The 17,074-nt window shown below is 47.3% G+C and overlaps 1 long non-coding RNA gene across 1 annotated transcript; it reads right to left on the bottom strand.

Annotated features, from left to right (window-relative positions):
- Positions 1-1,274: 1,274 nt before the first annotated feature.
- On the bottom strand, positions 1,275-16,528 carry LOC135915922 (uncharacterized). Its single transcript, XR_010568785.1, has 3 exons — positions 16,411-16,528; positions 1,646-1,851; positions 1,275-1,326 (listed from the first exon to the last, which is right to left on the bottom strand). It is a non-coding gene; the product is annotated as an uncharacterized lncRNA (long non-coding RNA).
- Positions 16,529-17,074: the final 546 nt, after the last annotated feature.

Genomic DNA, 17,074 nt, shown 5'->3' with positions numbered 1-17,074 from the left:
AGCCACTCCGCCTGTTCGGCGTTGCGGATTTCAAAGCAATTTCTCGTACTTCGGCTGCTGCTGCGCTGTGAAAGCTGTCCGGAGCACTCTTAAGAATCCAATACTTGGCTAATTTGCGATGTGATGTAGTCCGTCTTTAACGATTAAAAACATAACAAGGCCCCCAAAGATGACGCCAAATTTCACGACTTCAAGGTAACACGGAGCAGGAAGTTCAAGGCAGCGTTGCCACCTGTCTTTCGTGTATTGTTAAGAACAGCCAGCTGCAGTGCAAGTTTGCCATCCAGTTAGAACTATGGCGGCAACATTCCGGGAGCGTCGCCGCCAACTTCTAGCTACAGCGTGACTAAATCGACTTTGTGTCGGGGAACAACACGGGCATCCCCCACTCTCCGTCGCTTCAGCTAGGATGCGTTCGAAGAAGCAGGCTTTGTGCTGAAACCTTCACAAACCTCTAGCCTCATCGCCGTTGTGACGGAATGAGATCGGCGGGCCGACTACTGTTTCCCACACTCCCCAACGCGGTCCTGATCTGCTACGGGTGCGCGAGTTGCCGTGGGAACGCCATTTTGCACTGCTTCCCACGCACCTACCAAGACGCAAGACAACGCGCTACCCGGAACGGCTCCGATTTCTACGGGGCCCCTCTGACGTCGGCTCCGGACCTTCGCACGTGTGTGCATTTGTGTGTGTAGACCGTCCTGCGGGGAGGCGGCTAGTTTGCGATGACGAAACGAACGTTCGCATCACCTTCTATCGGGAGAGGACCGAGTGTTTAAAAACCGCTGTTGTGCGGCTGCTCAGGACACGCTCTCTTAAGCAGTCATGTTAGACTGATATAAATACTGTAAATAAACCCATATTCCTCGTTCTCGATGAGAAGCAGTCCTTCCCTTCATCAACGTCCTCAGCGTGGATAAGTTGGACAACGGCATGGGCCAGCTACCCTCTAATTCATTCCCGACTCCAATCTTGACAACGGATCATGAGCGATGGGATTGAACCCCGAATCATAAAAGTATGCGTCTTTTCTGCCTTGCCTATCACCTCCAACTCTCAGGGTAGGACTGGAATATTTTTATATATTGCAGTAGTGCAATATTAGCTGTATTGTGAATCATCTCAACCTAATTTTCTCATTATAGACTCTTTATTTAGCAGTTGACTTTCTAGCCTGCAGGGTTGCTAATCAACCTGTTCGACGTGTCAGTCACATTATAAGTTAGAAAGAAAAAAAAACAGCGCCGCCTGCACAGGGCATGCACTGTACTCGCCTTCTGGTCTTCTTCTTGGTTGCGGTTCCAAACTGGCTCCCTATGTGGCTCGCTGCAAGGGAGAGGGAAGGCATGCTGAGATATCTCCGTGTCCGTGCTATAAAGGTGGGGTACAAATCAGGATACACGTCAAAAACCGCCTCATTGCCAAAATTCCTCATCGCTACCGCTCCGATTGGGTCACACGGCTGGGACGGCCTCTCTGATTGGCCCAGAACAACAACGTTACGGACGTCCCCCCGATGACGTGGGGACTTGTTAGCGCAAATAGCTTCTACTTGCAATGAAAAAGTGGAAAATCCTAAACGTAATATCACTGCTGCTTTAAAATGAATGACGAATATTGAACAGAGGAGGCACGGCGCCCTGACCGGTCATGGACTGTCGGGCACTGACGCCGCTTCGCGTGTAGAGCGTGTCGTCGAACCAGTGGCTTCGGGAGCCCATCGCGCGGCGCGGCGCGGTGGGTCGGCGGCCCCGGTGGCAGCCGCTGCTCTCGCCGCACGACGACATGCTTCCCACAGAAAGCTTGGACGGCCTGCTGTGCCCACGGCTGCCAGTGGTCGTGTGCAAGGGGCTGCGAACGCAATCACACATTATACCACCTGCGTTTAATGCGAATGCTACATTTTTTTCTCCTATTTGCTGTATAATGTTTTGTAAAACTGATCATCATTATTTGCTTGTTTAAGGGAACAGGGTAGGCAAATTTTTCGAAAAAAATAGATTTTTTGTTTTTGTGTAATTTAGAATCTCTATTCTTTCCTTAACATGGCCCAGTGGTTCATTTGCGCGTACGCGAAATATTTACCTCAAAATCAACATTTTTCGAAACCGAGGCAGTATCCAGCCACGTCCCCCTTTGACACACGACGCTGCTGTCGACAGCGTCGCTGCTGACACACGACGCTGCCTAGCACGACGCGCGCAAGGGAAACCGAGCGGGGCAAATGCTCTCCAACCAGTGGCTTGGCGACGCACTTTCGCCCCAAAGAAGAACAGCGGCAGCAGGAAGAGCGGCATGAAGACGCCAAGAGGCCACAGTCGTCGACAGCGCAAGCGATCTCTACCCGCCGTCACGGGTGGCGCCCGCAGCGAGTACGCGGATGGATGACGAAGCACTTCCGACTCCGCGCCACGGGGATACCCTGCGCGTACAGCCAGCGAAGGCGCTGGCATCAAACGGAGTTGCCAACAGAACATTCATCTCCGACTTAGGTATTTATTAACGCGAAATTTGAGCGTAGTTGTATACGCGGCGAGACAACATTTAGATAGCCCTAGCGTCCTTGGAGCCAGCCATTACGAGAGGTCTACAAGATGGCATTTCTTATAACCTAAACAGTTTCTCTAGGTACCTACACTAATTGTTTTAAAATATCTTCTACATCTTAATCTTTCTTTAGAAAATGCATATGTGGCGCGATGCACTTGTACACCTTGCATAAACCTTTTGTCTAATTTCTGCTTGAAAAAAAAAGAAACGATAACGGCCAGGCAGTCGCTACCAGCATCCGCCACCGATCCATTACGATTTCATCTTTGCGTTAGGTCGTATAAAGTGCTTATTTGATTCTTTTATTGATTTGCCCACATTTTAGGTATTCATCGGATGACATGTTCATAGATGATTACGGTACTCTCTTAGGCGAAATTTCAGTGCAGCTAAAGATGTGTCTTCATTTCGCGATGTATTGGCCGGCGCGGAGAATCTGGTGTGGCGCGTTATAAACCGATCGAGTGAAGTATGGCCCAACTGCCTCGCTTATTGGGAGATCGCGCGAGGCAGTCCGTGAGTGGCGCATGGGCTTAAGTCCCTTGATAATTTGAAAGTACCGCCACTCTATAAACTCTGCCGCCGCCGCGCAACCTCCTCGGTTTCTCCACGCCCCTTAAGAAGTGAGGGCCGCGGAGAAAGAAGTATTAGGGTGGATTAAGGTGGATTATGGTGGATTAGGGGCAATTAGGGTTAATTAACAGAATTAATGATGATTACGGTGTATAGGGGAGCTTTAAGGTTGCGTGAACAAGGAAAAAGGTGTATTAAGGAGGATTAGGGAGGATTAACGCGGTGAAGGGAGATTAAGGTAGATTAGTGTGAATTAAGGTGAATTCTGATTGATGAAGGAGGATTAAAGTGGAATAAAGTGGATTAAGATGGATTAGGGTAAATTTAACTGAATTAGAGTTGATGGAGGTAAATCAAGGTGAATTACAGTACGCCTTACTAGGCTTTCGCATCGGCGTCGCTTAGGCGATAGCGAAGGACACCTTGGGTTTTTGGAATTTGCTTTGAGCTGCACTTCCACGCACGCATGAGTGACTGACGATTATTATTTTACTTGTTATTTGCTTTTCTCACGGTTACAAGCAATGTGCACGGGGTATTCACATGATCGCGCACGCTTGCTGATGATAGCGAGATCTGGGTGGAGGGAATGAATCTTCGCTTTAATAGCGAATGATTTAAAACAACTTTCTGCGGTTTTCTTCTGTCGGGAAACTTTTGCCATTGATTTAACATGAGCCGAAGTCAATGCATCAATGCGCTTTGATTAGACATGTTGAGCAATCAATCATGATTGTGGTCATCATGTAGTAATGCAGATAATATTCTGCAGGCAATAATGCTGCGCACTGCGACGTATTCCACCTTAATCCACCTTCATCCTCCTTTATCTACCTTGACCCTTCTTATGCATGCACATTAATCCACGTCCATCGTCCTTAATCCACCTTATTACACATTAATCCTCCTTAATACACGTTACTCCATCTTAATTGAGTCACTAATGGACCATTATTAACTTTGCTAATAAGTAATCATCTCATATATACGGTTCGACATTCTTTGGTTTCTCTTCCGGCCTTCCTTCGGTCACGTGGTATTTTCTACACCTCACAAGACGACTTTGAAAGAGATCTAAGCCTTTCGCTTAATAAGCCACACGCAGAGGGATGTCTCACAAGCAATGCTAGATCAGACGCACAAAGTAAATCCTAATCATGTGGCAGAAAAAATGTCTGGAGTATAGAACTCACCTCAAACCTCCTTTTACATCAGCATACCCCCTTCATACGCCTTTAAGAAAAAACCAATCTCCTAATAAATGTTGCCTTCAGCATTATCGATACTGTTATCAGCATATCTCAAAATTTTCAGCACCAGTGGGGCGCGCAACTGGCCCAAAAAAACGCACCTCCATAGAATGCTGCGGTCCGTCCGCAGGAGCCCAGGAGAAAAAGCGTGCCGTGCGCAGCGCGCGCGACTGGCGGGCGAGGAGAATAAAGGAGGAAAGTGCCGCGTGGAGGAGGGTGCTGCTATTTTTGATTCATCAATGGGTTTTAAATATAAACCCCAAACAAACGACAGCGACAAGCGACGCGATGGAGATGGCTGTCGCGTTCGCTCGTCGTCCAGAAGCCTAACTCCAAGCGACTCACCGCTTCGCGCGACGGCTCTCCAGTGTTGCTGGTATTAGGGGACTGAGTTAGCGCCAAACCTGGCGTTGCACTTGCTATAATAATCTAAGTTGATTTGTTTGGCAGTACAAAGCAACGCAAAGCATTTCTTAAGGTCTTGCAGTAGGTTTTTGTTTTCGTTTACATATCAAAATTCGGCAGTTCACTCGTTCTGCTCGTTCCGTTTGTATGCTGAGAAGCGCGTGCGTGCGCAAACCAGTAGTACGTCACTAATATACATCCCGTTCCGGCCGCCTACTAGTGGCTAGTCGCTCATAGGACTTCCGGGTGGCGAGCGACGAATTCTAGATTTGCAGAATCGAGCGATCTCGCGACAAGACCGAGTGATCTGTTCAACTGACGGCCCGATCCGTCGCTTGAAGCCGTCGCTCGTCGCTCTCGCGCACAAGATTGCGCTCATGGGGTTTGTTTAGCCTTTAGCGTGGGCGCGATTCACAGCAACCGCCGAAGGCACACCATAGAATAAAGAACAACTTTAGAGAAGGGAAACTGTACCTTTGGCAGTGGTTCGAAAATAAGCAGCGGCAGCGCATGGAACTAACTTTCGGGGACGCCAGATGACGTTGCTCAATCCGGAAGCGGAAGTGCAAACTTTTTTTTTTAGCGCAAAATTCAATATGGCCGTTTTTTGCCGGTCGCGTCATTGGTCGCGTACGCTGGTACGTGCCGTGCTTGCCCTGCAGGCATGCCTCAATGCCTTCGCTGCCGCTTAGCTGCTGCGTTCTAATTGCCAAGAGCCTCTACTAACGCCCATACAAACAAGCCACAAGTGAGTGAACAGAACGCGCGACTTTATTGGCAGAAGACAAGCAGTGTACATTCTCGTGCAATAGCAGAAATAAAATTTACATGTCGAGATACGCTGGAATCATTGACGCGAGCTCGTAAACGGCTCACCGTCGTCGTCGCACGTGGTGGTCAGGTTAACGAGCAAGAACCAGCAGCGGAAACATATTGGACAGAGTGTGCCACTTATTTGCAGCGACAGTCGCCGTTAAAAATGCCCAAATTGCATTGCGAAGCAATCGGGAGACGCAGGCATCTGCTGCCGCAGCCTACACAGCGACATGGGCTACCCCAGATTTTAGCCGTTCACTCCTTTCCAACCTGCACGTTTCTTTTCTTTCGGGGGCCGCTAATGTGTGGCTCACACTTGGTGTCTCACATTGTCTCGCTATGGACAAGTCGCTTTCGTGGGCATCGCCTCCATCAGCTACTTTTGCGGGCCTTTCCACCCATGTAGCTATCAACTTCATACGCATCGGACTATGTAAGCACGTATGCTGGTCTCCGTTCATGCTTAATCGCGGCCGAGAAAGGCCAGAGGCACAATATGCCCATTGCTGCAGCAGGAAAGCGCGAACGGGGAGCACGAATCACGGTGCATGAAAATTGGGAGTCTATGTCGCTGTGCAGGCTGCAGGAGCGAATGCTTACTTCGAGAGACTGCTTCCCAGTGCAACCGACCAGGCCGCAATATTCTAAAAACATAACACTGCGACCATAACCAAGTGACATAAGAGCAAAATTAAACAGCAATCAGTCACCGCATGAGGTTCAGACAATACGTTATACATTGGCGACGAACTATATGGCAACAGTGAGCATTCACATACACGGGTCTCTTAGGGTACATTGAGCTGCCTACCTACAGGCGTAGTGCCCGACTTCGTCGCACGTGGTGGTCTACTAACGAGTAACAACCAGCAGCAGAAACAGATTGGACAGAGTGTCCCACCTGTTTGCGGCGACAGTCGCTGTTAAAGATGAGCAACTTGCAGTGCAAAGCAGTCGGGTGACGCAGGCATCTGCTGCCGCAGCCTACACAGCGACATGGACTACCCATCATTTTAGCATTGACACCTTTCCAGCCTGCATGTTTCTTTCTTTTGGAGGCCGCTAATGTGTGGCTCACACTTGGTGTCCCACATTGTCTCAATATGGACAAGTCGCTTTCGTGGGCATCACCTTCATCAGCCACTTTTGCGGGCCTTTCCACCCAACTTCATACACGTCCGACCATGTAAGCACTTATGCTGGTCTCCGTTCATGCCTAATCGCGGCCGAGAAAGGCCAGAGGCACAATTTGCCCATGGCTGCAGCAGGAAAGGGTGAACGGGGAGCACGAATCACGGTGTGCGTAAATTGGGAGTCTATGTCGCTGTGCAGACTGCAGGATCAAATTCTTACTTCGAGAGGCTGCTTCCCAGTTCAACCGACCAGGCCGCAATATTCGAAAAACATAACACTGCGACCATAATCAAGTGACATAACAGCAAAATTAAACAGCAATCAGTCACCGCATGAGGTTCAGACAATACATTATACATTGGCTACGAACCATCTTACAGGCATAATGCTTGCCTTTGTCACATGTGGTGGTCTGGTAACGAGCGACAACCTGCGGTACAAACAGATTGGACAGAGCCTTGCACCTGTTTGAACCAACAGTTGCCGTTGAAGATGAGCAACTTCTATTGCGAAGCAATCAGGTGACGCAGGCATCTGCTGCCGCAACCAACACAGCGACATGGACTACCCGGCATTTTAGCGTTAACTCCTTTCCAACCTGCACATTTATTTTCTTTCGGGGGCCGCTATGTGTGGCTCACACTTTGTGTCCCACTTTGTCGCAATGTGGACAAGTCGCTTTTGTGGGCATCACCTTCGGCAGCCATTCTTGCGGGCCTTTCCACCCATACGGCTATCAACTTCATACACTTCGAACCATGTAAGCACATATGCTGGTCTCCGTTTTGAGCAAATCATGGCCGAGGTAGGCCACAAGCACAATTTGCCCATGGCTGCAGCAGGCCAGAACGAACGGGGCGCACCAGTTACGGTGTGTGTATACTGGGAGTCTATGTCGCTTTGCGGACTGCAGGAGCAAATGCTTACCTCGAGGGACTGCTTACCAATGCAACTGACCAGGCCCCCACATCTGTAACACAGTTACCACAACCAAGTGTGGCAGCAAAACCAGATTCTGCAATCAATCACTTCACTGTAGCTTGCACAAAGACCCAGGCTATCAAGGAAGAGGAGCAATCATCAACGAGACTAGGAATATGGAAAATGAGAAAGCTTGCATTCAAGAGAGAAGCCACTCTGCTCTGCAAGCATTGAAGGCTAAAAACACCAAGAAAAGTAAAATGGTGCATAGCACATGTGCATAGGATAATGCAAGACGCATGCCGATGCTGCATCAGCTATTTCAGGAGAGTAATTGCGCATGACAACATACACTAGAAGATACTGCTACAGATATGTTAGGCTGCTAGACAGTGACTGGTATTAAGTATCAGCGAAATATCCAAATATAAAGGTTGACCTTTATATTTGGATGAGGATGAATAACCTCTAACAAAAATGGGCAATGAGAAAGCTTGCATTTATAGAAGAAAAATTACACTTCGCACAAACGGAATTAACATGGCTTGGAAGCTGATTAAGGACGAACTGATGAAACTCAATCTTTTGGCCAGCGTTGTCCGTGCTTGGTCAGATGTTGCAGGTGCATCTGAAGACGAAGAATTTCTAGAAAGTCCTTTTTGAGTTACTTGGATGACTCAGCCAAATGTCCGTGCTGGTGGAATGGTGGCTGAAGCTCTTTGCAGTCTTAACACAGTCCTTTGCAGACTTGATATCTCATCCATATTCTTGTGCATGTGCTTCTTTGTTCTTGGTGTAAAAGCCTTGCAAATTCGGCTCCAGCCCCTTCCTGTTGGTGCAGATAGGAGCTCCTGTGATGACCAAGATGTGCTTGGCATAGACTCTGTTGGGGCAAAACGGTGACACGTGAGATACAGCACAGAATAGCCAAATTTATGTGGGTTTTATATGTTCGAACCAATTATACTGAACCATATATATGAACAAACATTCATATCTGCTGCAAACAGCAAGCCAATACAGCATAGATCAAACATATTTATTTCTGAACCATATGTTGTTTACCTTGTAGTAGTAGCCAATGTCCACACAATGACCTTGTCGTAGCAGGCAGCAGCTTCTGTTTAGTGCGTGGAGTGTGTTGCTTTATACTGGTGCCGTCCTCATTACTGCATGTCTGGAACAGAAATTTTGACTGAATCAGAAATTGAAAAAGCAAAGTTTTGCAATATGAAATACAAAAAGGTGTGACATATGTTGTAATGATTTGCGACTACAGAACACATGCAAATGTACACTGTCTATTCTAGGGTGCTTAAGCAGCATGTTAAATAAATATTGCTATTGTCCATAAAATTGATGTCTGCCTAACTACAATGCATGTCAACAGCGCAAGTACTATTAAGATCACAAATGAGAACATTTGTGGGTTCATTTATGCTCTAGAAGTGATCACACTGCTAGTTACTCAAGCAAATGCATGAAAGTCATGAAGCTATTAGAACTGATGCATTATTTTTCTCCACGAACGTGATGCACCGCTTCACTACTGCAAAAATAAATGCCCTACGGTAAACCAATCTGAACAGCAAGAACATTTGGAACCAACAAGTACGAAATATGGGTGAATTATCATGCTTGCAACTGTTTAATACATTAAATTCTGTACTTTCACTTCATTTTACCAAAGGATTATTCGGTTTTGTGGACGAAAGACGTTGCCGGCCGACTCGAAAAAAAAGTTTAATATGTATATTGATAAGGCTACTCAGTCACCTACAACCACGGCTACAATAACATGAAAAATGAGACGCGCGTTCCGATATCGCTCTTTCTTTCCTGGTTGTGTGTGTAAACCAAACGACAGCCTCGCAAGTAAAGGTTTATTTAGGAAACAGCAACTGAGATCCTCACTGCCCATATGTAATGCAGGATCTAGTTCGTTAACTTGTGCCCGCCTGGAAGGTAATGAGACGGATATTATATAACGATTGAAGCAGCGGTGTTAAACGACTCACCGTTATTGCCGTTGTCAGCCGCAGCAAAATCCAGCTCCCGTTTCGATGCAGACCTGTTCCGAATGGCTCACGACCGAAACCCAACTGCCGGGCTTACATGTCCGCTTGCAAACACGTAACTTCACCCCAAGTTACATAGAAGCGCAAGAAACTAGTTTTAGAAACAAAGAAGCAACCAGTCTTGAGTGTACGAACGAATGAATCCGTGCCGCCGTGCACTCGGAAATACCGGTAAAAATTTTAAATCCAGGCCAGAGGTCACGTGAAAGATCGATGATGCTGAACGCTATTTGCGTTCATAATGGCGAAGAAACAATAAACTTACTAACAAAGAGTACAATATCTAATTAGCAATGATAATTTTGCCCTGTTTTTATGTAAAAGAAAATGCTTCGGTAATTTTAAGAGAAAGTTTGTAAGATAAAATTGCGCTTATTACGACGCCTCTACCGGGAAATGTTGGAACTAACGAACGCATCCCGAGGTGATGCTACTAGGTCGGCTTTGTTAGCAGCGGCGCGCGGTCGATTTTTTCGCCCTCTGTGGCCATTAGTTGAACTTGAGAGTGTACGGGGCCTGGGCACACCTCCGCTCCAGCAGCGCTTTGTTTCCATACGGACGAAGTGCGCTACTCTGGCGCCACCTCGTAACCATCGCCTCCGCAAAATCCGCCTTGCGCAGCACTACGCTTTTCTTCTCACGCTTTCGCCTCCGGCTCGCGCTCTCCTCGCCATCCGCGTCTTTCATCTGCCGCTGCGCTCCGCGTTCGCTTTCACTCTTCGCTGCGTTCGTTCCCTGCGTTAAGAGCGAGAACACCGACGCTCGCCGCAGGAAAGGGCGCCTAACAGCTGCGCTCCGAAGCAACACTAGAAGGAAATCTAGCGCTAGTGTGGACTAGAGCTGCAAGCAAGGAGGCTCAGATAGCACGAGATTCATCGGCGTGCGTTTCCCTATCGACCTTATGTGGCTTCGAACGGCGTCGTGAGTTCGCAAAGTGATAATTTTCCAAAAAATGTTCCCTTTGAAATGCCATAATCACTGGTGATTATGCAGGCGCTATATGCGTTTCGAAAAAACAATGGGTTGCTTCAACATTTGTGTCACTATATAACACGGCAGATAAAGCATATCAAACAAAGCCACAAGAGCTTCTGAAGTCGCAAGCCCGAATATTGGACAAGTATATATGCATTAAACGTCATTTATATTGCTGACTGACTGAATGCCGAGCGAGAGGTCCCACTAGTAATTTTAGTAGAAAACTATAGCTGTATTCTGTGCGTATGTTTATTGGAGGCGCAAACAGCTGCAACCGGCCGATGGATGTCAGAACGGTTCACCGTGAGGCCAAACTTAAGACAGCGAGACGCGTCATTTAAGAGACACGGACTCACGAAGTACCGAGAATATTGAACCGCGAGTGCGTTAGATGATGATCCTCTGTACGAATGGCACATACCCATTGTGAGGAATCGGAAGATTAATTTAGAGAATGTAAGAAAAAAATGAAGAAATGCAAATAAGAATATACAATTGTGTGCAATCTTCTACTTTTTTTCCACAGGATATATATACTCCTGTGCACAGTACATTAATAAAATGTGAGATGCACAGATGTCGATGTTAGGCACTTTTTTCCTCATGTCTCTTTGTAACCAATTCGAAACCACTATCTTTTGCTGGTTTGTCGGCGCTTCTCGTCCTTGAGAGGGAGTCCATTGGAAATTACTCTGCGCCACTTTGGACTGTCCATAAATATTCATGCAACGTCACCGTTTGGAAGGTTCGACTATCGGGCAGGAATGTATGCGGTTCTATAGAAAAGCTCATTTGTGATTTCCACTGACTAAATTGTTACTATATTGTTCTCCCACTTGGTTGTTACCCTGTCTCGGTTTAGTAGATTCATATTTGTTTGTGTTTTACAGTTTCTCTTAATTAAAAAAATGGAGGTTACATCATCTGCATGTGAGTGTTCGACAACACTCGTTACTTTCTCTTTTTCGTTTAATTTCAGGAATAAGTGTTGAACAGTGGTGTACCGACAAAGAAGTTCGACGCGCTTCTGAAGCTTCTATGCGTGTTGTGTCACAGTGGTACGCACCCATTCTACGCAATTGGCTAAGAATTGGCACATTTCCAGTAATACATGCCCATTTTCTCAAGCCGTACAATTGGACACGTACCCAGTGATAACGCCCCAAGCTGTCAACCGTACGCAAACCCAGTGACCCGTGTTTACTCCGAAAGACAGCAACCAGCAGCTAGCTTTCCGTGCGTCCACATACCACGTGACACACTACGAGTGGTCCAAGTTGTCTACTTGGCAGAACAGCCACACCAGCAAAGCGAGGGGAAGATGCAAAGAAAAGTTCTCCTTTGAAGATGCCGTCGCCAAACCTATTCGACGTACCGAAGATACACGGAAACGTACTCGCTCAGTCTTTCTGTTCCTAAGGGTTCTTTCATCACTGCAAAGATACAAACGTGTTTTTCCTCTCTCCTGGTGTCAGGTTTTTGTCTTCATAGTCTTCGTGTCCCATCTTTTCAGCGCTACGAAAATACTTCGAGTACGACATATTCCGTGCTAGTCGCGCACGCAGTTCCTGCTGTTGTACATTTCTTGGCTCCTACTTTTCCCACCACAGTCCACCCTGCATAGAGTGCACAGGCCAGGTGTGGGCCTGGTTAGGCCTTTCCCCTTTTTCCATATGTCTCTCCGAAATGTCCCCTGATAGAAATAGGAAGTGCAAGCTGACTAGTTGCATGCACTATCGAAGCGGTTCACGACGCCGACAGGCTAGAAACAATCTACTACGATGTTGGAATCATATACGCATTGCCATTGCTTCGGAGGTCAATGTGTCCTCGAATTGTGAAACGGAATTTTTCTTTTATGGCGCGGTTTGTCCCATGTACTCATTTTTTTTTCCAACGTGTGTTTTGATTACATCTGCTGGATACATATTGTTTATTTGTTTCGGCATTCGCCTATTCTACAACGTATTGTAGTGTCTTGCTTTGTATAATCAGAAACGAGGTAATGGTTTTGTTCAAGGAAATAAATATGTAATGATTTGTATTCATCATCTATGTGATCGCAAATGTATTTATTTTCTTTCTTGGGCGCACAGGCCAACCATTCTTCAATGATACATTTCTTATATCATGTCGTGTATATATTGCGTGCGTGTGATGTCAAATAAACTTTGAATGACGTCGGCGAAGCATACAACCCACTACGCCCGTGGACAACGTACTCACCCCCACCCTCTCCCTATTCTCGCCTTGCCAATTAAAGGCAGAGGGGAACAGCGCATGATACGCAAGCGCGGAACGCATGTGTGTTCTGTCTAGACTCCGTTCTGCTTGTTGAGCGATTTGGTGAGGGCGCGACCTTCCAATCGATCAGTCACAGCAGGATAACCATGCAATATGGCTTAATTTTGCGCACCTGGTTATGTTTGCAGGCCACCTTTTGTATTTAGTAAGGAAATTTTCACATAGCTATGCGCAGGTAACGTAAGGACGTGGCGAGGCCGAGGTCTCCCGTTTCGATTCAAATTTAAATGGCCTACATGAGTGTATTTAACTTCATTGCGACGTTATGGGGCGCGGCATCCTAGACGAACGATTAAAAGAAGTAAGATTCAAATTCGCCCTTGCTATGCCCCGTTCGTCACGACAGCATTAATTAAAGCGTAAAACCAGGTTAGCAAAGTTAATTTTACTTAGTAGCAACGCTTTAAAGTTCAGTTATTACGAAGATTAGCCATCTCTTTTGACGCTCCACCTACTGCACTTTTTCTGTGGAAGTGGTTCGATTTTCATCCACCCGATGGTCGCCCCAGCTTCTAGCTTTTTCAACACAAAGCGCAGTAAATCGCTTTTTGAGGTCGATGTTGGCTGCCCGAGAACATGAAAACATACGGGAGTCAATATTCTCTACAGTGGGAGGGATGTGCCTGGTGTAAACAAATTCCACATACGGGTCAGCCCATTCTAAGGGAATATCAAGGGATTCATCCACTTAGCTAAAACTGCAGGCAACGTCCGCCTTCCAGAAGCGCTGGGGCTCAAAGCAGATGGCAGCGCTAAATAGTCAGCGGTCAAGCTAAGCTTGGTAATTTGAGAGTACTGATGAAAAAAATAAAGCTAGGAGGTGATAGCAGAGGAACGAATGCAGGCATGCGTAACTTTACAAATTAGAGCAGGCGCCACGCCTGCTGTTGTGACGCACCTAGCGAAAAGCAGTTTGGTCGTGTGACGCAGTTGCACGTGTACAGAACCTTAATGGGACACATTCCTGAGGTTTTCCTTGACCCCGAGCATTATTGTAATTAATTTCGTTAATTTAATTATTTATTTCGTTAAAGAACTAAAAACCAAGAACTTGAAAATTCTGTCTTCTGAATGACTGAAAACAGGCTTTTAACGCAAGCATTTGACTTGAGTGCCAGTAGAAGGCATTCTACAAGAGTCTAGAAAGATTTTTTTGCGAGCCTATGTTATGGCCACCTCTGTGTATACGTAGCCTATACTACCGCGTCGGCAGAAGCCCAGTTCTTTTGCATACGTCCAGTCACCCGTGTATCTGTGCTCTTAAAGTGCAAGAAGTAAGGCCTAAAAATGGCATATTGCTTGGAAATCGGATGTTTTCGTGGCATGTACGGTATGTACGGTATTGTTTGAGATGAGTCGGGTAGTTTCTACGCTATTTCTGTAAAAGCGAATTGCTTTTGATTGTAATGCCGCCAATTCACATATATCGTACGTTTCACCTCTACACGCATTATTCCTATAACGCGTTAATACCAAAATGACACATGCTTGTAATTTACTATTTGGAGCTGACCTCTTCCGATGCAGCTTCGTACGGGCACTACCGCTGCCTGCCTGGTGAACATTGGATGAATGCACAAAAAGCAGTAAAAAAAAACATGTCCTCATTTCACAAGGCATCTTGCGTCTTCCTTGTAAAATTGCACGTGGCTCATATTCAATCTAGACTTGTAAAGATCGCTCATCACGAACGCCGAATACCCCACAAGAACGGGTAACTCGGTCAACAGCGACACAACGACAGATCTCACTTTCGTCCACAACGCTTCAAACTATCAGTGGAACAACCTCTTCGAGGATCTGGGCAGCGATCATCACATTGTTGAGACAGCGATTGACACCCCATCCAGAGAACCCAGAAAAATGACGTACGTCGACTGGGACAAGTTCCGCGAGTTCAGACACGAATGCCGAACAGGCAATGAATCAATTGAACAATGGACGTCGCAACTAAAGGCCGACATTAAGGCGGCCACGAAGAAAATAGAGACAGAACTATCGTTCAAAGCATGGACAGCCGACTGGCTCACATGCTCGAAGCCAAACAATCGCTCACCAGGAGATGGAAGGAACAAAGACACAATCGACGGCTGAGGAAAATAATTTCTTCCCTCAACCGGCTGATTGCAGAATATTGCGCGCAACTATCTAACCTGCAATGGAACGAGGTGTGCGACGCCGCGGACGGCCGCATAAACAGCGGGACGACGTGGCAACTGCTCAAACATCTTTTAGACAGAACCAGAACCAAAGCGGACCAGGGTCGTACGCTGAACAGGATCATGCATGAGGAACTCAAAATTACCAAGGAAAATGAGCTCATTGACCGTCTCGCCGACAAGTACCTCCCGCTGGCCGAAAATACTAGAGGCGCAACCGCCGAAGCATATCGCAGCAAGGCCAACCCAGAGCTAGATCGGGAATTCTCAACCGAAGAGATACGCAGGGCGCTTCAGAACCTGAACACCACAATAATGACACCACAGTGATGGTGAAACTATATCAAAGCGTTCCGACGGACACACGCAACTCCTACACGGTTCGCCCACTCCCACAGAACATGAACCCCGCGCACCATCAACCCAGAAGGCTGGCACGCGGATCGTTCACGCTGCGCGAAATATGCGATAAGAATATCTTAGCCTGTTTCGTAGACGCGGCACAGTACCCGACCAGGAAGGCTTTCGCTGCCACCACGATCAATAAGCAAGGTCAACTCACAAACGCTCTCACAGTCAAGGCTTCTCGCTTTTCCGCGACGACAGCGAGATCTCGCGGAGGTTTCTTTTTCGGTTTCGCGACTTCGCGAACGAGACGAGAGTTCACGTGAGTGCCTCCCCTTCGCGGGCTTTTGTTGCGTCTGCTTCTATTGCGTCGTTGCTGGGCTTCCAGCTGCGAGATATCGAGCACAGCACGATGGCGAGCTTTTCAGAAGACGAGGAAATGTCGGAAGAATAAATTGTCACGATTCTGCACTGCAATTCAATGATGGCTATGCTTCAAGAGCTGCGACGGGCTGAGCAACCAAGATCGCGGCGGCGACGACGACGGTGGTGGGTCCGCCCGTCCTTGCAGGAGCGGGATAGGTTGGGAAAGGCCAACGATCTCTTGCCACTGCATGAATCGTTAGAAAACTTTACGCTCACCGTTGTAGCAAAGAAAAGTTTCTATTGTAACACTGCTCTACTCTCGCGGTGCCAGCAGTGTCGCGCGTGCATGCCTGCGCAGGCATTCGAACGGCGCACGAGCTGAGCATGCACGGCATAGGAGCAAGCAGCGGCGCAGGAAAAAAGTTCGCTGACGTTTGACGGAGGATATGCATATAAGCAAGGTACTGGCAATGGGAAAGTCTTGTTGCTCCGGCATCGGCGCGAGTAAGCGTGAATAGCAGTTGTACTTACCACTCACTCCCATTTCTTTCCGGATCACGTCCCATAGCTGCTCCTTGTAGGCAATGTTCTCGAAATTCAAGTGCCTTTTGTCGTACAGTATGGGGTGCTGCCTAATTGTATCGATGAGCATTTCCGCGGAGAAGGCCGGTCGCTCAAACATGCTGGCTGTCATGGTGAGATTAGACGTGTTGTGACGTCAAAAACGCCACTTCCGGCGGCGGCGAAAGCGGAAAAAATGGGTGCTGGACCGATTGCCTTCAGCGCGCCGCTTTCCGCCCTTCTCGACGTCAAAAGCAGCCGAATCTGCTTCGCTCGCCAGATATTTCATGTAGTGTGAACGGGCCTTTAATCCGATTGCGGTTTTGGCAAGCAGAGCTCGATCATCAAATTCAAGTTTAAGGCTTCTGCCATGATGCGATGTGCCATGTGAGCCAATGACAACGCTCAACCCTCTCTGAGGTGAAGAATTATGGCGGACAACACCTAAACCAAACAACTCTCCCCTTGTGTTTTGTGCACTAAGTAGACAAACAGAAGTGGTGCACACAAGGTAACGTTTATCACCACCTCACCACACTCGTGTTGAGAAACCGTTGAAGAAACTAAATATTTGCCGTCAACATCACCAGTTATTATGACAGTCAAAGCAAACAGCACAGAAAGCTTCGCTTAC

The sequence above is a fragment of the Dermacentor albipictus genome, chromosome 2 (genome assembly GCF_038994185.2).
Source record: "Dermacentor albipictus isolate Rhodes 1998 colony chromosome 2, USDA_Dalb.pri_finalv2, whole genome shotgun sequence".
Taxonomy (NCBI): domain Eukaryota; kingdom Metazoa; phylum Arthropoda; class Arachnida; order Ixodida; family Ixodidae; genus Dermacentor; species Dermacentor albipictus.
This window is presented reverse-complemented; position numbering and strand designations above follow the sequence as displayed.